The sequence below is a fragment of the Dasypus novemcinctus genome, chromosome 3 (genome assembly GCF_030445035.2).
Source record: "Dasypus novemcinctus isolate mDasNov1 chromosome 3, mDasNov1.1.hap2, whole genome shotgun sequence".
NCBI classification, from domain to species: domain Eukaryota; kingdom Metazoa; phylum Chordata; class Mammalia; order Cingulata; family Dasypodidae; genus Dasypus; species Dasypus novemcinctus.
Window position 1 is genome coordinate 128,548,411 of NC_080675.1, and position 21,933 is coordinate 128,570,343.

A 21,933-nucleotide genomic window follows, 5' to 3' on the forward strand; every position below is an offset into this window, starting at 1 on the left:
TCTCATCATACTCATCACCCAGATCTTTCCCTCCTGCATATTTCAGCATGCATTGCTAAAATATATAAACATTTTCCCACATAACTACAGTACACTTATCAAACCTAACAAAATTAGCATTAATTTGAAGACAAATTTAATTCACTGAAGAAATGTACCTTATACTAAAACACACATTTACATAAAGCTTTCCTCCATTGAAGCTATTAATGAGATTAAAAACAAAACCTCAATAAACTTGAATTTTTACCACTCTCTGGTAATTGAAAATGTACTTATCAAACCAAGCCTGAGAAATTTAAAATGTCTTGAAGTCTTTGGTTTTAAAAAAAATTAATATATCAGTGGTATTTTGTTAAATTCCACATAATTTAAGTACCTGAAAGTTGACATAGCAGAGCTCGAAACCTCAACAAGGAAAAATAAAAATAAATGAAAAACCATACCTTGCAAAGGTAGAAAAAAGCTTGTTGTTTTTCTAAAACTTTTAGAGACTGGAGTTCCCAACACTTCAACAAGTAGACAACTTCCAATCACATGTCCTCTTCAAGAAAGGTTACTCTTTGTCTAATAAAAAGAGAAATGTTAAATTCAGAATCACGATCTTATAAGAAGTTTTTCAAAACACTTTTCAAAAGCGGTTCACTTCACCAACTTTCAAAATCAGGCATCTCTGTAAAAACACACAATCCAGCTAATTAGTCTCAGCTGTTCATCATATGCCCTTGTAGGCCAGTCAAGTGACTTTGCCCCTCTCAAGCTTTCTAAGATCCAATTTGGCCTTTCAGACTGAAGGCTTTATTAACCCTCTTCTAGGATTAGAAGGTTAGTTTTTCACTGTTTCTCCCCACACCCCAGTAAAAAAGGGGAACATTTATTTTCTTGAGAAAACATCTGGAAATGTATCATATTATTAAGGCTCATAAAAGGTTATTTTAATATTCTTTCTTTACAAATACAATATCTGATCCAAACAATATGGGAGCTCAAACAGTAGTGGCAGAAGGGAGGGTGCTAGATTACTTATCAGAAATGTGTTCCCAGTCTCCAGACCCATAAATAAAACTATCTATTGGGGGTGGAGGAGAGGGGTTGCCCAGCCAGATATCTTGCTGAAATCTCAAATACTGCACTTACCACCTTCATGCTTCTCCCCAAAGCCTGTTCAGACCCACTTTTCTTCCTGTCTTGAGTAGCACAATCCCAACACACACAAAGCCAGAAATCTGATGGTCCTCCCTTCTTCCTCTCCCATTTCCAACTGACAACCAAATCCTAGGGATCTTACCTCCTCTCCCCCTTATTTCAAGTTCTTATAATTTCTCATCTGGATTGTTATGATAAACTATTTATTTGGTTTTCCGGCCTCCAACCTGGCCTCACCTGTGATCCATCCTCCACACTGCACCCAAAAGTGACCTTTCCAACATACAACTGGGAGTCCATCACTCTTCTATTGAAAACCTATAAATGGTTCATCCACAATGAAGCTGCTACTGCTTACACCTCTGTTTACAGTATTATCTACCATTCCTTGCCTCCAGTGAGCTTCTTTGGAGTCCTCACACCAGAATTATTTTTGTAATTTTCTAATGTAGTCCTCAAGATTGGTCCAAAGACCAGCATCATCAGCATCACCTGGCAGAACTTGTAAGAAATGCACATTCTTGGGCCCACCCCAAGCCTACTGAATCAAATTAGGAGGATAGCACAGAAGTCCATGTTTTAACAAGCCCTTCAGATGATTCAGATACACACTAAAGTGTGAGAGCCACTGCTCTAAATACACCAATCTCTTAGCCCATTAGCAACTCCTCCTGCCAGCACTGCTAAGTTGGATGTCCCTTCTCTGTGCTTATTCTTTCCTAGTAGTGATTACCACTGTCTGATAATTACCCAGTATATTTTTTGGTCTAACGTGTTGGTTATGAATATCTTCGAGTCAGGGATTGTATCTTATTTATGTGATTCATTCATCCCACAATCACTTATTGAGCACTGTAGCAGTTTGATATAGTCATGAATTTCAAAAATAGATATTGGATTATGTTTGTAATCTGGTCTGTACCTGGGCATGATTAAGTTATGATTAGGGCTTTGATTGGGCCACGTCATTAGGTAAAAGGCATGGCAAAAGACAGAGTTGAGGGTTCTTAATGTTGGAGTTTTGATGTTGGAGTTTGATGCTTAAGCCTTAAGCTGGAGCTCCAGGATGTAAGCTCACAGAGGAAAGAGAAGCAAGCCCCAGGAAGAGAAGAACCCTGAGCCGAGGAAGAAGCAAGTCCTAGGAAGAAAGTAACCGTGAACCCATAGAGAAGCAAGACCCTGGAAGGGAGGAACCCAGAAAGCCTGAACCCTCACAGACATCAGCAGCCATCTTGCTCCAACACATGAAAATAGACTTTGGTGAGGGAAGTAACTTATGCTTTGTGGCCTGGTATCTGTAAGCTCCTACCCCCAAAAAATACCCTTTATAAAAACCAACCAATTTCTGGTATTTTGCATCAGCACCCTTTTGGCTGACTAATACAAGGTCCCTAAGTATAGCCATTAGTTAGTTATAACAAACCAATCTTTCCCTTGCCACTAGGGGAACCCCTCTCTCACTTTGACAACTAAGAATTCTATGACTGAAGATTCAATCTCTCCAATTTACAAAAGCCCATCACCTGGGAAGCAGACTTGGTCCAGTGGTTAGGGCGTCCACCTACCACATGGGAGAACCGCGGTTCAAACCCCAGGGCCTCCTTTACTGTGTGGAGCTGGCCCATGCAGAGTGCTGATGAGTGCAAGGAGTGCCTGCCACACAGGGGTTTCCCCTGCCTAGTTGAGCCCCACAGGCAAGGAGTGCGCCCTGTAAGGAGAGCCGCCCAGCACAAAAGAAAGTGCAGCCTGCCCAGGAATGGTGCCGCACAGAGAGCTGACACAACAAGATGACACAACAAAAAGAAACACAGATTCTGTGTCGCTGACAACAACAGAAGCAGACAAAAACAAGAACACGTAGCAACTGGATACAGAGAACAGATAACGAGGGGGAGGGGGGAGAAGGGAGAGAAATAAATAAAATAAATCTTTAAAAAAAAAAAAGCCCATCACCAACTTCAAGAACTGTGGGCAAATAAAAAAGCCTGAATATAACCAGTCTGGCATCTCTTATGATAAATAACATGGAAGGTTTGGTTCACATTCGATGCTAACAAATGTATAGACAAGGTTGATGAAGGGAGAAAGGATGCATTTTTATGAAAACTAATACATTCTTATTTATTATCTCACAATACCCCTAGAAATTGTAGAATAATTTAGTAAGGAATGTACCAAGATTTTTAAATCTCAGATTAAAATTCATTGAAGTTAGCTAATTCTAATTACAGAGGAAATTGAGTGAGGTTTCCTATCAGTGCTTCTCAATCTTCAACGTACGTAGGAATATCCTGGTCGGGGTGCCTAGGATTCTGCATTTCTAACAGGTCCCAGGTAATGCCCAGAAGATCCCAATGCTCCTAGACCAAGAACTGTACTTTGAATATCTAGTAAAATTTAGATAACACCATTTTTTAAGAGCTGTCAGTCTTTCCCCTAAAGCAGGGTTTCTTAACCTTTTTTGTTCCATGGACCCCTTTGCCAGTCAGGTGAAATGAATACTACTGTAATTTATTTATTGCATACATTCATAAGTGAAGGAAATGCTAGATTTCAGTTAAAAGTCAGAGAAAATAAACAAGATAATAAGTTGATTTGTTTCCATTTAAGTTCAGAGGCCCCCTGAAATCTTTCCACAGACCCCTGGTTAAGAGCCCCTGCCTTAAAGCAACAAAACCTTTCTAAAAAACTTTCTAAAATGTGTTTCAGACTTCCAGTTACAGATGGCATGCTAAACATGCATATTTTGTTCTGCTACCTCCCAAAATCTCATTAACTTAACAATAAAGAGATTTTTGTTCCATTTAGGCATAAGTTTACAAGGACAAAGAAAACATGAGTGGAAATAGCAACAAAATTTTGGTAGCTGAAAAGCAGATTGACAGAGGTAACTAATTAGCAGACCCAAGAAAACTGATTCCTCATCTAGCTGTAAGGAAACCTCAGAAGCAACTCATCACAGAATCTCCAAAAAGGCTCGGGGATTCAAAGTCCCAAATACCGTTGGAAGTTTTAGCAAAGTGGTGGGGTATAAGACCAACATGCAAAAATCAATGGTGTTTCTATACACTAGTAAAGAATAATCTGAAAAGGAAATAAAGAAAAAAAAATGTATTCACAATAACAGCTAAAAGAATCTAGGAATAAATTTAACCAAGGATATAAAGGACTTGTACATGGAAAAATAGAAAACATTGCTAAAAGAAGATAAAGAAGTCCTAAATAAAGGGAAGAACATTCCATTCTCATGATTTGGAATACTAAATATTGTTAAGATGGCAATTCTACCCAAAGCAATTTATAGATCCAATGTAATCCCAATCAAAAGTCCAACAAACCACTTTGTAGAAAAAGAAAAACCAATCTTTTTTTTTAAGATTTATTTTTATTTATTTCTCTCCCCTTCCCCTACCCCCTGCCCCAGTTGTCAGTTCTCTGTGTCCATTTGCTGTGTGCTCCTCATTTTGTCCGCTTGTTGTTGTCAGCGGCACAGGAATCTGTGTCTCGCTTTGTTGCATCATCTTGCTGCATCAGCTCTCCGTGTGTGCTATGCCACTCCTAGGCAGGCTGCACCTTTCTTCAAGCAGGGCGGTTCTCCTTACAGGGTGCACTCCCTGCGCGTGGGGCTCCCCCATGCAGAGGGCACCCCTGCATGGCACAGGTACTCCCTGTGCGCATCAGCACTGTGCGTAGGCCATCTCCACATGGGTAAAGGAGGCCCGGGGTTTGAACCACAGACCTCCCATGTGGTAGACAGACGCCCCATCCACCAGGCCAAGTCCACTTCACCCCAGTCTTTAAATTCACATAGAAAGGCAAACAAGCCCCAAATAGCCCAAACCATCTTCAAAAAGAAGAATGAAATTGGAGGACCCACACTTCCTGATTTTGAAACTTATTACAAAGCTACAGTAATCAAAATAGTGTGGTACTGGCACAAGGACAAACAGATCAATGGAATCAAATTGAGAGTTCAGAAATCAACCCTCACATTAATGGCCAACTCATCTTTGATAAAGGTGCAAGTCCACTCAATGGAGAAAGAATAGTCTCTTCAACAAATGGTGTTGGGAAAACTGGGTAGTGATATATAAAAGAATGAAGGTGGGCACCAACCTCACACCATATTAAAAAAAGTAACTCAAAATGAATCAAAGACCTAAATATAAGAACTAAAACTATACAACTCCTAGAAGAAAATAGAGGAAGACATCTTCAGGACTTTGTGTTAGGGAGTGGTTTCTTAGACTTTACACCAAAAGCACAAGCACCAAAAGAAAAAAAGGATAAATGGGACTTCATCAAAATTAAAAACTTTTTTACTCAAAGGATTTATCAAGAAAGTAAAAAGGCAACCTACAGAATGGGAGAAAATAATTGGAAACCATATATATGATAAGAGTTTAATATCCAGAATATATAAAGAACTTCTACCACTCAACAACAAAAAAAAGACATGCAACCCAATTTTCAAATGGGCAAAAGACTTGGATAGACATTTTTCTAAAGAAGATGTACAAACGTCCCATAAGTACATGAAAAAATGCTCAAAGTTATTACCCATGAAGAAAATGCAAATCAAAACCAAAATGAAACATCGTTTCACATCCATTAGAATAGCTACTATTCTAATACTTGCAGGTCAGCAAGTTTTTTTTTAATGGAAAATAAGTGTTGGAGAGGATGTGGAGAAATAGGAACACTCATACATTGTTAGTGAGAATAAAATTGTGGAGATACTTTGGAAAACGATTTGGCAATTTCTCAGAAATGTAAGCATAGAAGTATCACATGCCCAAACAATTCCATTTTTCAGTATATACCCAAAAGAATTGAAAGCAGGGATTCAAACAGATATTTGCACACCAATGTTCATAGTGACATTATTCACAATTGCTAAAAGGTAGAAGCGGCACAAGTGTACATCAACAAATGAATGATAAACCAAATGTGGTATATACACACAATGGCATATTATTTGATCATAAAAAGGAAATGCAGTTCTGATGCATTCAACAACATGAATAAACCTTGAAAACATATTGGGTGAAACAATCCGGATGCAAAAGGACAAGTACTGTATGATCTCACTTTATGAGATAAACAGAACATGTACACTTATAGAGTCAGAAACTAGAATACCAGTTATCAGGGACCTAGTGTGGGAGGGGTATAGGTAGTTAATGCTTAAGTGGTTTGGAGTTTCTGTTTGGGATGATGGAAAAATTTTGGCAATGGATGATGGGGAAGGCGGCACAACATTGTGAATGTGATTAACACCACTGAATTATATAATTGAATGTGGCTTAGAGCGGAAATTTTAGGTTGTATATATATTAGTAGAATAAAATTTTTAAAAAAAACATGGACTATACAACACAGTTAACCCTAAATTAAACTATGGATTATAGTTAATAGTATAATTAAAATAACATTGTTTCATCAATTGTAGCACAGATACCACACTAAGGCAAAAGTTAAAAATAGGGAAAACTGTGTGTGAGGGAGCATATAAGGAACTCTGTACTCTCTGCATCATGTTTCTATCAACCTACAACGGTTCTAATAAAAATTAAAATAATATAAACCTCCATTATCTTCCCTCCCCCAACAAAAGAGTCAGCCAACTACAAGAATTGAAAGTGGTTGATTCTGAGGAGCAGGAAGTAAGCTGGGGGAGGGGAGTCTGCTTTTTTTTTTTTTTTTGGTAACAAGCTTTGTAAAAAGTACTTGACTCTTTATATGTCCACCTACAACTTTGATAAATAAATTTAAAATTAATTAATACAAAATAATCGGTAAATGCCTATGCTTTAATTTTTTTTCTTGGATGATTTGGGACATCACAATAAAGACCATTAATTTGCTGTGCTATGTCCTCAGGACCTAGGACTGACGCTGAAGCAAGATAAAGAACCTAGGCTCTGGAGATTGACTGTTTTGAATATTAGCTTGACCACTCACTGGCATTGTAACCTTGAGCAAGTCACTTAGCCACTCGGTCCCTCAGTTTCCTCATTTGTGGAAAGAGTTAATAATAGGATTATTTTGTAAGGATTAAATCATGTAATACATATAAAGTACTTAGGACAATAATTAGCACATAGTAAGTTCAATAACAGCTATTCTTATTAAGGTGTGTTTGCCCCTATAATAAATGGCTCCGGGCTACTGTATTATTTCGGGTCATCTTAGTTTATACTTCATCCTCCCTACTCCCTCCTTCACCAGCTTTCCCTCACCACAGTAATCAGTGTACCTTCCTAGAGCAACTCCCTCCCCTTTCTACTGTGCAGTTTCTAATTGACAAGGCACCTGGAAACCAAATAACCAATCTTGTTAGGAACAGTGTATAAAATGGAGGGAAAAGAGCTCCAAGACCTGTTCTGAAGGTCACTCGGTAAGGCAGGTCAGCAAGTTTCAGTACATGAAACTACTCTGATGGCTCAGAACCCTTTGGCCTTACTTCCTATCAACTGTGGGTCAGTATGCTGGGTGACACATAAACCTTCCAGTTTTCCCAGGACTGTCCTGGTCTTAGAAATTGAAAGTCCCATATGGAACGAAACACCAGTCCCAACAACAGGCAAATTACTTAATATTTTTGAGCCTGTTTCATCATTTGTAAAAAATGAAGGATAATATCTACTTTGAAAGGCTGTTGAAGATTAGATAAGAGAACGTTTGTGTAATTCCTGACACACAGAAACTCTTAATAGATGGTAGTTGTAGCTACTGTACTCAAATACACTTTGTTATTATCATTTCTAATATCAAGTGGTAAAAGAAGTTATACTTGGAATCCTAACCTGAAACTTGAAAAATAGTTTCCCCTACACAAAGTGGATCCCAGGACTCTGAAATGTGTATGTGTGTATGTGTGTGTGTGTGCATTTCCTTGTCCTATACAATTTGTTTCAGGGACAAAGATATATTTTAAAAAGTAGTATTTCAACCTTGCTCACTTCTAGACTGGGCAAAGGCCTTTGGATACACATGTCTGTTTCACACTCTGTCAGTAGCTGCTTCTAAACATGTGGAAAGAAATCAGCATACCACCTTATAAAAAGGGTATCAGGCATCATCACTGAAATTCTTTTTTAAATTACATCTCACATTTTCCTTCATAATGGCAAAAAATCACTCAGTCTTCCAATGGATTAGGAAATCATTCCATAAGTATGCCAATTCTGTCCATGAAAAATAAGGGAACTTATCACCAAACAGAGGAAGCACCATTTCTAACCTCAAAGGTTGAAGCAACTCACTACTTCACAGATATTAATTATACCCTAGAGGAAGTTGCTTGCATCCGTGTACCTCACCAACGCAAGGGTGAAATTGCTATAAGAAAATTTGTGCAATTTGGGTTAGATAACAGAAAAGATTGCAAGTTACTCAAAGCCAAAATATATCCCGGGAACCCTCTAAGAGGCAGCAGAGGGAGCAGAAATAGCCAGGGTTATAAGAGATGCATGATTAACTTCTTTGTACTGCTCTGAAGCAACCTCCTCCCATACGCATAATTCTCTTGCCAGTTTTCCCACCCAGTGGCCAAAGTCTGATGGCACAAAACATTGGAGAAACACAGAACTTCAGGGTTGGAGAGAAGTCTAGTGAGTCATCTGGTCCAACCACTGTGTTAACTTCTCCAAGTACCATCTGATGCTCATGGACAGCAGAATTATCTGGGGGACTTGATCAAAATCCAAAGTCCTGAGCCCCACTCAGGCCTCTGAACTAGGAGCTCTGAGAGGGAGGCCTGGGAAATTTTCACTTTTAACAAGCTTCCCAAGGGATTCCTTGTTATGCCTAATAAAGGTTGAAATCTAATTCTCTAGGATGACAACAGATACCAAAATATACAACTATGACTAGAAATAACGTATATATGAAGATCATATTTAGCCTCCACCAGCCTCAGATTCCAAATCTGTAAAATAAAGGTAATAATACCGACCTAGCAGAATGGTTGTGAGAATTAACTGAGATAACAAGCAATAATACCAAGCACAGTGCCTCACATATAGCAGGTGCTCAATAAGTATTGGTCCACTCCTCCTCCATTTTGGGTATGGCATTATAATGAAGATTTTATAACACTAGTTCATACTTTGAATAAATGTCACCAAGGAAAGCAGATGGCTAGCTTAAGTTAAGGCCTCCATGTTTACGAGTCCTCAAGTACAAAGACAGCAGTCAGCAGCTTTGACCATTAATTGGGCTATAAAATATATCTGTAGACTAGTTCTCAAACTTCAGTGAACAAAAAAAAATCATGTGAATGGTTCTAAAGCAGTTTGCAGAGTCCCACCTGCAGAGTTTCACATTCAGTAAGTCTGGGGTTAGGCTGAGAATTTGCTTTTCTGACAAGCTCCCAGAAGCTGCTGCTGCTGGTCTTGGAACCAAATTTTGATCATCTCTGCTGTGGGAGGGTTCACATTATGTCTTATTATCTAACACCTAATTAATCTGTGAGTTCACAAGAAAAAGGCGAGGCTGTATGTAATTCCTGTTTGACACCAGACTGGTTAGTTACATGTAAACAAAGAAAAAATAATAATAAATCAACAACTTCCAAGGCTGTGCTGTCTCTATCCCTGAGAATCTTTTCTCCTGTGTTTCTTGAATGGTGCAGAGAGAAGTCTGGACGATTTGAGCTTCCATAACCATTCACCAACTGTGTGACCCCAAGTGAGGCCCATGACCTCTCGGAGCCTCAGTTTACTCACCTGGGAATGGAGGTGGGCATGGTCACTGGCTCCCAAAGTTGCTTATGCAACATCAATCACCAGGGCAGGACTTTAAATAAAATATTAATTCCCCAGCCCTAAACCCAAACCTAAAAAATTAGAACCTCCAGAGGAGAGACTGAAAAATGTGTAGTTTTATCTTGGTATGTTTTAAATAAAAGTGTGAAAATGTGCTTTTCAGGGGCAGCCAGTTTTGGGGACCTATTAAAATTCTGATCTCCTCTTCTAGCATTTAAACGCTAAGATCATTTTTAGTCTCAGGTGACTCCCTGTATTAGTCAGCCAAAGGGGTGCTGATGCAAAAAAGCAGAAATCGGCTGGTTTTTATAAAGGGTATTTATTTGCAGTAGGAGCTTATAGATACCAAGCCACAAAGCATTAGTTACTTCCCTCACCAAAGTCTATTTGGAGCAAGATGGCTGCCGACGTCTGTGACGGTTCAGGTTTCCTGGGTTCCTACGTTTCTGGGGCTTGCTTTTTTCTGGGTTCAAGGTTCCTTCCTTCCTGGTGTTGGCTTCTCTTTCCTCTGCGTGCTGACTTCCTGGGGTGCCAGCTCAAGTCTTCAGCATCAAACTTCAACATAAAAACTCCAATATCAGAAAACTCTCAACTCTATTCTTTGTCACGCCTTTTATCTGCGAGTTCCCACCCACCAAGGGGTGGGGACTCAATGCCCTTATCATAACTCAGTCATGCCCACGTACAGATCAGATTACAAGCTTAATCCAATATCTTTGTTTTTTTGGAATTCATAACCATATCAAACTGCTATACTCCCTAAATACCCTGATAATGTTCTTACCATGGAGACAACTTTTATATTTCTTCCCATGGAGTTTTTACTTTAGGAAGCAAGTAACTAGTCCTCAGATAAAAGAATATAGTCTGGAATCTAGATTTCTCATGTACCAATATGCTGGCATCCTGGTTTTAGTTTAAAAAATAAAATCCAAAGAAGAGAAGATAATTTGAATTACATAGGATAACATCTGTAAAGCAATCTTCTCTAACACCAGCTGCTTGCTGTGGTATTCATTCATTCACTATTAAATTAGCACCTACCATGTGCCAAGCCTTCTTCTAGGTGCTAAGGATTCAGTGGTATAAAAAACAAAGTCTCTAGAGAATATATTTTAGCAAGACGAGACAGACAATAAACAAATGACCATAAAATAAAATAACTTCAAATAGTAATAAGTGCTATGAGATAATAACAATAGGTTAAAGGGTGGCTGGAGGCAACTTTCAATACAGTGCTCAGGGAAGGCTTTTTGAGAGGGTAACATTTGAAATTAAATCTGAATAATGCCAAGATACCAGTCAGATGAAGGCCTGGGGGTTGGTGGGGGGGCATTGAGGAAGAGTTAAGGGCAAATGCAAAGGCCCTGAGATGGAAATGAGTGTGGCACTTCCAAGGAACAGAAAGGAGGCAGGAGAGGCTGGAGGATAGAGTCATAGGATGAGCTGCCGTCAGAGAGGCCAGCAACACCCAGATCAGGTACACTTTATAGACCACGCTCAAGCATTTGGATCGTAAACCTACTGCAATGAGAAGGCACTGAATAGTTTTAAGTAAAAGAGGGATACAATCTGATTTATATTTTTTAAAGATCACTGGCTTTGTGGGAAGAATGGGTTTATGGGCAGAGGTGGGAGGGTGAGGGTGGGGGACAAGAATGGGAACAGAAAAGCAGCAGTATACTATTGTTTTAACTGGCAGCCGGCACACAGCAGGCGCTCAGATATTTCCGAATTGTTTTAACGTAGGTGAGAATTATAATATACTTGTTTCACTTCCTGTGATATTTCAGAAGGATTCAAGGATGAGACCCTGCTTGTTAGTAAAGTACCATCTCAAAGTCATTTCCTTTGAACAAGAAAATAACAAAATTTGGATTGCCCCTCTTACACTTGGTTGCAATCAAGAAATATTAGTATGGGGGCATAAAAGAACACAAAAGAGAATCAGCAGACTTGTCTTGTAGATCCTTCTATGCCATCAGTTGGTCATGAGACCTTGGGTACGGCTCTGAACCTCTGAGATGGGAGTGGGGGCTGGGCTACATGGTTTCTAAGATCCCTTCCAGCTCTTAAATCACATGATTCTGTAAGTGTAACAAATGAGGTTTCTTTGATCTAGGTGGCAAAAATGGTCGATGACTCAGGATGGGGTTTTTTGTTGTTGACTTTTAAAAATCTCCAAGAGAGCTTCTAGTTAAGCAGAAAATGTGTATTAATGAAGAAAATGTCTAGTCTCACCATTCCCTTGGTTAATCCTGGTGGCAGAAATCCCGCCTCTGGCACAAGGGTATAGTGGAAATTTGGAAAACAGACACTCCTGGTCAGCTGCAAGCTCTTCCTGCAGAGGCACTGAGAGCACAGGTCCCTTCAGTAACAGCACTGTCTGGTCCTTCTGGCAGGCGTCTGCCCATGTGGAGTGTCCGAGCAGACAGCCACTGCAGACCAGCTCTCACTTCCTATGGTAGACCACCCCCAAAGGGTCCACTCCTCACATATGGCCAACCTAGCACCTCCACAAGGACTGCACTCCCATGTGAAACCTGGGGGCAATGGTGGGGATTGGCTTAGAAAATTTTACATAATGGACAGAATGTATAACTCAAGAAACTATAGACCAAAGAAGTTCAATGATTTGTCTAACACAGGGTTTCTCTGCCTTGGCACTATCGACATCTTGGGTCAGATAATTCTTTGCTGTTGTAGAATGGTAAGCCTTTGTCCACTAAACGCGAGTAGTAACTCCCCAGTTATGACGTCTGAAAGCTAAAATATGTTCAGACATTGCTAATGTCCGCTGGGGGAGCAAAATCGCCCCCAATTGAGAACCACTGTTGTAGTATCACATAATTAATTATGGCAATATTGAGACTAAAAACCACCAGCCTACTTATTTCCGGTTGGGCTGGTTCTTTCACTTTCAAGCAGGAGCTCTAGAACGCAGCAGGGAGTCACTCCCTGAGGAAATAATCACAACCCACTCTGTCGTCTAGAGCAGAGGGAGGGGGGAGCAGAGAGTTAGCCTTGTTCCTAACCAGAGAAGTTGAGCCAAGGACAGCCAGCAGCATGTTTTGGCCACATTTGGTCTCCTGTATCTAACTGGACGACAATATTCTATCTTTTCCAGGGCATGCTCATTCTTGGGGGTCAGTCCTTTGCAGTGGTGAGATTCATCACAAAAATTAATCACACAGAGCAAGAAACAAAGAAATCCCTGACCACAGCCATGGATTATATTTTAAAATTCTGCAGTGTTTCAAAAAAGTGTTTCAAATAAACATGTATGTCATAATCTATTTCTGTATGTTTCATATCCCTCCATATGAAGGATAGTACTGCAAGAATAAAAATACCCTACCATCATGTTTAACTAGCAGATTGAGACCTTAACTTTGTTGTTTTTGGGTTTTTTTTTTAATTTCCCCCCCCCCCGCCCCCGCCATTGTCTGCTCTCTGTGTCTATCCATTCGCTGTGTGTTCTTCTGTGACCACTTCTATCCTTATTAGCAGCAACGGGAATCTGTGTTTCTTTGTTATTGCGTCATCTTGTGTGTCAGCTCTCCGTGTGTGCAGCGCCATTCTTGGGCAGGCTGCACTTTCTTTCACGTTAGGCGGCTCTCCTTATGGGGTGCACTCCTTGCACGTGGGGCTCCCCTACGCGGGGGACACCCCTGCGTGGCAGGGCACTCCTTGTGCTCATCAGCACTGCACATGGGCCAGCTGCACGCAGTTCAAACCCCGGGCCTCCCATGTGGTAGGTGGATGCCTTATCCATTGGGCCAAGTCTACTTCCCTTGACTTTGTTTTTTAATGATACAAATACATAAGAGATAAGTATACAGCCAATCCCAGATAGGACTTGGCCAGCCTCCAGGGTTGGTGGGATCACACTCTGAGGGCAGGGGAGATGAACTGCAGTAATAAGAATAAATTTATCTTTCAGTCTCTTGGCAACCAATCTTATTATTATGCTTTGACCTGGCAGCTGGTGAGGCTTTATATGAATTAACCAACAAAGCTATGAAAAAACAAGGTTAGTGACTCTGAAATATGGTATTCTAGTTAGCAGTTAGAAAAAACACATTTATTTCTCAATCCTGCTTTCTTAAGCATGTAAAAATAATTTTTTAAAAATAATAAAACAACTGTTTAAAAAAGACATATCTTTAAAGGGCAGGTCACATGCAGCTATTTACCTATACTTCTTCTTGTCATATAACTTCCATATTTATTCTACCAAAATGCAAAGGGATGACAGTTTCCTAGGACTGGGCACTGAAGGGAAGCAAGCTTTCCATAAGACAAGAGTTGGTTGTTATGGAATTACTTTAGATAAATCCACCTTAATCAACACATCTTACACTAAAACCTCAAAAGGGACAAAAACATTAACAAGACCTTAGAAGGAATGAAAACACATTGAACTACAGGCATTCTGACATCATAACAGAGAATACCATCAAATGGTGGCTTTCAACAGTCATGTGGCTCTCAGAGAAAAGTCAAGGGTGTCTCATGAGAATGGCTTTGGGGTCCACACATTGGATCTGGGGACTGAAAGAACAGTGTGATAAAGTCACACAAGTGACTAAGGGTCACTAGAATATAAGCAACTTCTTATACACGGTATCTTAAGGAAAGAGATCTTGTAGCAGGCCAACCTCAGAACCCAGAGTTCCAGTTCTGTCTCTTCCACAAATTCTGTGACCTTGACAAAGTGACTTAACCTCTCTGGATATGAATTTCCTTAACTATACAAGACAAGAGTAAAACTAAATATAGTCTAACTTCCTTCTAGGTCTACACTCCTTGAGTTTACAAATCCTCTCCTTTCTTAAGACAGATACACGTATAATCACAAGAACGAGCCATACCTCAATCATTCTTTGGACATAAACATGATCAACACATTTCTTGTGCACAAACATTATCTCCAACTAAGGTTGTCAGATAAAATGCAAGGCACCCAGTTAAATTTGCAATTCAAATAAACAACAAATACTTTTTTAAGTTTAAGTGTGACCTAAATATGTTATAATATTCTTAGCGTATGTCCTGAATATCGCATGGGACATACTTAAAAAATATTTGTTGTTTATCTGAAATGTATATTGTACTTTTTAAAAAAAATTGGTAAATCTGGAAACCCTACCTTTAACCCCACATCAGCAGGTCAATTTTAAGAGTCAAAAAAATCTGGTTTCATATACTCAGACGGTCCTAGGAGTGGCTGAGGCGCTACATGGGAGACCTTCTCAAGGGAAACATATACAGAGGCAAAAATAATAAAAATAACAGAAAGGGGGATTAAAACTTCCAACACTTTCCTAAGTAAGCCAGACACCTAATTTTACTTGACAGAAAATAAAATATAGGTGTTATTAGACCTCAATCATATATGAAAAAGGATGTGATATGTCTATTCAGATACTGCATGCTCAGACGGGGAGCCAAAGCAAGCTGGATGCTTACTATTCCACACACCTCACTCTATTTAAAGTTAATTAAAAATTCTTTATCTCTGCCTCCAACTTAGTGCTCATGTCTGCTTCCATGGTAATCAGCTTAAAAGGGAAGCTAATCATAAACTCAAACTTCCTGACCAAGAAACAGAGGAATAAATATGGTCCAAGCAAAACCTGCACTGGACATAAAAAGCAAAGGCTGTGGAAAAGAAAAATCACTCTCTTCAGAAACCGATATTGTTTTTAAAGTAGCTAGACAATTTTCCTTCTTAGGAGCTCCAGCTTTTAAACTTCACATTCTGTTTTGTTTTCAAGAAAACCTATTGTGCTTTATTTGGGATATATATATATATATATACACACAAACACATCTTATATAAATAAACAATTATTTTCATTTTTGCAGTGAAGATATAGATAGGGCATATTCCAACATAATCCTAAATAATGATGGAAGGCAGATTCAATTTAAAAAGTAACAAGAGTCAACGTGGTTCAGTGGTTGAATGCCAGCTTCCCACACAGAAGGTTCCAGGTTCAATCCCTGGCCCTGTAACTCAAAAAAAAAAAAAAAAAAAAGCGGGAAGTGGATGTGGCTCAAGCAATTGGGTTCCTTTCTACCAGATAGGAGGTCCAGGGTTCGATGCTGGCCCACACGGAGAGCTGGAGCAGCAAGATGACACAACAAAAAGATATACAGAAGAAAGATAATAAGAGACACAGCAGATCACGGAACTGAGTGGCGCAAGAGAATGATTGCCTCTCTCCCACTCTGGAAGGTCCCAGGATTGGTTCCCAAAGCTGCCTAATAAGAATATAAGCAGAAACAGAAGAACACACAGCAAATGGACACAGAGAGCAGACAATGAAGGGAGGGGGAGAAATAAATAAATAAATAACTCTTTCTAAAAAAAAAAAATTTAAAAAGTAACATACAAAAAGGAGAAGTAATATAGAAAGTTAAGTCCCACACTCTCTAGCACTATTAATTCCATTCTCACTGAGGAAAAAGCCACCAGGAAACTTCACTTACCTGCAGCCAATACTGCTCTATCAACAGCAGAATGAAGTGGACCATAACAAGATACTTGCAGTTATATGGGCTAGAAGTTTCCAATGATGAAAATAAATCCAGGTTTATCTATTAATTTATTTATATGTTCAACAAGAGTTTATTAAACACTTATTTTGTCGAAAATATCTTGCAAGATAAGAATCAAAAACTTAAAGTCAAGTTCTGCCTCCAGCATGTTATAATCTAGTAATGGAAATAACGGGAAAATACACAAAATTATTTTACTGTCTCTAGTAGTTATATAATTAAATGCCAAAATGAACTTCAGGGTTGGCATTCTCTGTTAGAAGCCAGAGAAAGATAATTCACTATGGTGTAAATTATTCATCAAGAAATGAATTTCCTTTCCCTTTACTTTCCAAGAACCTTCACTCCCTCCCAGGCTCAGTACTAGAGCGCAAACTACTGAAGACAGGCACTGAATGGCCTGCCCAGTCTGCCTAGGCTACAGAGCAGAGGGCTCCCCTCTGTCCCAGGGGGAAGGACCAAAAAGCCCTCACCATTCTACTTATTTGAATTTTCCCCTTCCAAGGAAAATAAGGCCATTACATTATCTTGGGAGAAATAGGAGGATAGAAGAAGAGAAACTTGGGAGATGTTGGTTTATCTGTGACCATTTCTCTCTTAGAGTAGGAAAAACTAGTGACAAAGAAATAGCATTCTTAAATAAGATACATGTGCTTGGACAGGAGTTTTCAAGTAATGCATCCATAATTTAAGCTGCCTTTTGTCTGCTATTTTATTCTTTGAAGTTGAAATAAAGTTTTAAAAAAAGAAATAGTATTCCATTTCCTTTTAATTTATCTACACATATTTGTTGAGTGCTTACTATGTGCCAGAAATCATTCTAAGTGCTAGGAAAACCACAGTGAGTAAGACAAATTGCTGGCCATCGTGGAACTTACGTTCTGGTAGTGGGAGACTAATAGTATCTGCTCTATCTATCTATCTATCTCTCTATCTATCTATATTTCTTTCTTTCTACCTATCTCTCTAGGTATTAGTCCTGAGGTGGGTGCACAACCTAGGAAAAGCAAGGAATCCAGTGTGACTGGAACAGAGGAAACAAAGGGAAGAATGATAGAAGATGAAGTCAGAAGCGGCCACACACCAAGTAAGGCCTTGGAAGTAACAATGAGGACTTTGTTTTTACTTCTGAGATAAAAAGCGGTTGGAGGGGAAGTGGCTGTGGCTCAATGAATTGGGCTCCCATCTACCATATGGGAGGCCCTGCGTTCCCTTCCCAGGGCCTTCTTGTGAAGGCAAGCTGGCCCACACGCTGCAGAGAGCTGAAGGCCCATGCGCCACAGAGACCTGGTGCAGCAAGATGACGCAACAAAGGGAGACAAGCAGATACAGAAAAAACGTGCAGTGAATGGGCACAGAGAAGAGATAGCAAAAGAAAGGAACAAGCCTCAAGGGGGGGGGGGAATACATCTTAAAAACAAAAAGCCATTGGAGGAGGCAGATGTGGCTCAAGGGGTTGAGCACCTGCTTCCCACATGGAAGGTCCCAGGTTCAGTCCCCCAGCGCATCCGAAAAATTATAAAAAACAAGCAACAAATGAAAAGACCAACTAGGGGAGCAGATGTGGCTCAGTGGGTGAGCACCAGCTTCCCATGTATGAGGTCCCAGGTTCAATTCCCAGCCCCGGTACCTAAGAAAGAAAGAAAAAAGCCATTGGAGATTTTGTTCTTAGGAAATGTATATGGCAGTATTAAGTGTTAAAGAAGCATGATGTATACAATCAACCCTCAAAAGTTTAAAAAATAAATAGGTAGACCGATGGTAGATGAGATATAAATGAGAGAGAGAGAAAGAGAATAATATGGCAACACTAATGTGGCAAAATGTTAAAATTTGGAGGATATGGGTTTCTGGATGGGAAGTATGTTAGAGTTCTCTGTATGGGTTTTGTATTATTTCTGCAACTGTCCTATAAGTTTGAAAATACTTTACAATAAAAAATTGTTCTTTAAAGCCATTGGAGGATTTTGAGCAGAGGAGTCACTGACATGATTAACTTTAGTTTTACAAGAATCACTCTGGCTGCTGTTTTGGGAATAAACTGTAGAATGGTGAGGCTGGGAGCAGGGAGGTCTTTTAGGAGGTTTTTGTAGAAGCCAGGTGATAGAAATGACAGGAGCTTGGTAGAAGTAGTGGAGATTATGAGAAATAGTTATATCCTAGATATGTTCTCAAGGTAGAATCGATGGGATTTTCCAAGGGAGAATCAATGATTATTCCAAGGTTTTTACTCTGAGCTAGAATGAAGTTGCCATTTACTGGAAAATATTAAGGAAAAAGCAGGTTTTAGAGGGGAAAGCCAAGTCTGTTTCAATATTGCTCAAAACCCCTGCAAATCCATTTCAAAACCGCTACATCTGTTCTAAAACCAACAAGAAAGAAACTGACAAGCTGATCCTAAAATTCATATGCAATTCTAGGGACCCAAAATAGCAAAAACAATCCTGAAAAAGAAGAACTAAGTTGGAAGACTCACACTTCTCAATTTCAAAACTTACTAAAAAGCTACAGTAATCAAGACCATGTGGTACTAGCATAAAGATAGACATAAAGATCAAAGAACAGAATGAAGAACCCAGAAATAAACTTCACATTTATAGTAATCAATTTCTTTACAAGGACACCAAGATCATTAGAAAAAAACAGTCTTTTCAACACAAACTGGTGTTGAGACTATACATCCACATACAAAAGAATGAAGTTGAGTCTTTACCTCACATCATATATAAAAATTAACTCAAAATGTATCAAAGAGGGAAGTGGATGTGGTTCAAGTGATGAGGCCCCCAACATATGGGTTCGATCCCTGGGGCCTCCTGGTGAAAAAGGACAAGAGAAAGAGTGCCTGTGCGGTGAACCAAGTGCCCATGCAGCAAGCAGAGTGCCCATGTAGGTGCCCACATGGCAAGCCAAGTGCCCACATGGCGATCCAAGTGCCCGCCTGAGTGCCCACATGGTGAGCCAAATGCCCAAGCAAGTGAGTCACACAACAAGATGATGACGTAACAAGAGAAAGACAAAGGGGAGAGTGATGGTGAAGCGCAGCAGGAACTGAGGTAATGCAATTGACAAGGAACCTCTCTCCACATCAGAGGTCCCCAGGATCAAATCCCAGTGAATCCTAGAGGACAAAGACGAGAAGATGAAAAAAAAGAGAAATAGATACAGAAGATCACACAGCGAATAGACACAGACAGCAAAAACAGTGGGGGGGGGGGGTGGGGGGGTGGAATATATCAAAGACATAAATGTAAGAGCTAAAAATATTAGAACAAAACAGGCATAAATCTGTCTGTCCTTGGATTAGGGAATGGATTCTTAGCTATGACAACAAAAGCACAAACAAAAGAGAAAAAAAAGAAGGGAGGGAGAACACCCCCCGAGGAAAAACTTTTATATAGAAATACAGGAAAAAATAATCCTCAGTCGCCTCAGCATTATATTAACAACTTTTCTTCTTTTCTAACCATCTGCAGAAATTTTTTTTCCAGACTGTGTTGAGACTAATTTCATTGTCTTTTCTCCCCACAGCAAGTTTTTAGGAGGTCTAAAAAAAAAGGAACAGGAGCAGTGGTGTACCAACAGAAAAAATCAGCAATAATTACAAAAAACACATATGGCATAATACTTCACTCTCCCCACCCTCCCGCTCCACCCTCACCTCCCCTCCCCCTTAGGACTTCTGACTAATCGGCCAACCATTAAAGTGAGAATTTCAACACCAGGTAAGGAAGAGAACCCTGTGGCAGAAAATTCAGAGCCCACGTGGCCCAACTGGCCAGCAGGAGCCAGAAGGCCGGGAAGGCTGTGTCAAGGACTCACGAGTTTTCCTTCACCTCAGGCCTGACAGCTTAATCAGTGATCTATTAGGACAGAGAAGACCTTGGCAATAGTCACCGAAACCTGTCAACACATCAGCCCTACCCCTAGGCAAGGCCTGAGGACCTGGCTGTCTGCCTGGTAGGATTTTCTGTCTGACAGAAAAAGGGAGACACCCCCCACCCCAGGTAGCTTGCCGCCCAGATCCTTACCAGCAAGGCTGTAAAGACATTTTTAAAAAGTAAAATGAAAAAAAACAAACAAACAGGAGGGAGGACAAGGGACAGGCAGAGGGCAGCGGAGAGGTCTGGGGCCTTCTTCGTCTCCACCAGTGAAGTTTCCTTACCCTCTCGTACCTGGAACCCACCCCGAGGTGACCTCAGACCCCCGCCCGATCTCGGGCTGCAGGGTATTTGAAACTCGCCCCAGCCGATCCCCTGCCCCAGCGGCTGTCATCGCTAGGGGTTGTTCTGAGGGTCTGGGACACACAAAGCAACTTTTCTGGTGGGGTTCGACGCCTAGAAGTGGGGAGAAGTCGAGCTGCATCCTCCAACCCCAACCCAGAGCCCAAGGCGCCCCTCGCCGGCTACCTTCTCAGGTCTCGGAGACGAGCCGCGAGCGGCCTCGGCGCCCCGGCCCGCGCGCGTCCCCGGCGGCGGCAGCTGCCCGCCCTCACCTGGCTCGGCTCGGCGGTCCCCCTCGCGGCTCGTCTCCGGGCCGAGTCCACCAGCTGCCGGCCTTTTTTGGGTGTCCGGCGGTATTTTCCGTCTGGCCCCACATCACTTCCCGTAAAGGAGAGCGAGGTGGGGCGGGACCTCCTTTCTTCCCTCCACCTCCCGCTTCCTCCTGTCACCTCGGAGGGCACCCCCCGCCCGATCTGGGGGGCGGGAGTGCGGGGCGCGGGGCGGCCCCGGGCGCTTGGCGGGCGCCTTCGACGCGCGGCTCGCAGCGCAGCACCTGCCGAGATCGCGGGGGGAGGACCTCACCTTAGGGTGCCCTCATGAGCCCCAAAAGAGCCCCGCTCGTCTCATTTGTTCCCAGCCAGACCTCCACTGGCCTTTTCTGGAAGGCGTGAAAGGTTAGCCGTGGGCAGGGGTTATTTTCGTTTTGAGACACGGGGCTGACATTTAAAAACTGTTCCAGGATCGTCGCGCTGCGAGGTATGGGTTGGTGACTTCTCGCCAAATCTCCTCCCCCAAAAGCCATTTTCTAAAGGTGTTTTCCAGGGCACCAGATGGGTCACTGCACTGTAGCAGGCAGAGAGGCCGAAGGGCTGCACGGCGGCTCTGGCCGCGGGCTCCTGAGGCCCGGGGGGCTCCTGGCTCCTGGCGCGCCCTGGCCCAGCTGGGCGGGAAGCGGATCGGCGCCGACGTCCAGCTCTGCCGCTGTCCATCCGGCGCGTCCACCTCCTCGCTCGGGTCAGCCTGGGCATGGCCTCCCCGAGTTGAGGGGAAAGCGCTGGGGTTCTTGCAATGGCAAACGAGACCTCTCCTCACACGGTTTAATTAGGATTATTTTTAAAATCACACTAAATTTCTAAGTACGCGTTAGAACAATTCGTTAAAGAATGGCAGCTGACAGGACAAATCTGCGAAATTTTGCTGCCACCCAGCGGTTTCTTCTCTCAGCG

General features: G+C 41.3%; 1 protein-coding gene across 3 annotated transcripts in view; it reads right to left on the reverse strand.

The window, feature by feature from the left end:
* RAB27A (RAB27A, member RAS oncogene family) overlaps positions 1–21,665 on the reverse strand; it is an 81,350-nt gene extending 59,685 nt beyond the window's left edge. Inside the window, exons 1-2 of one of the 3 annotated variants that reach the window (XM_058294231.1) lie at positions 21,290–21,665; positions 447–567 (exon numbers count right to left, since the gene is read on the reverse strand). The gene's annotated coding sequence lies outside the window, so the exon portion shown is untranslated. The other 2 variants (XM_012529976.4, XM_012529977.4) reach the window with 2 other exon arrangements.
* Positions 21,666–21,933: the final 268 nt, after the last annotated feature.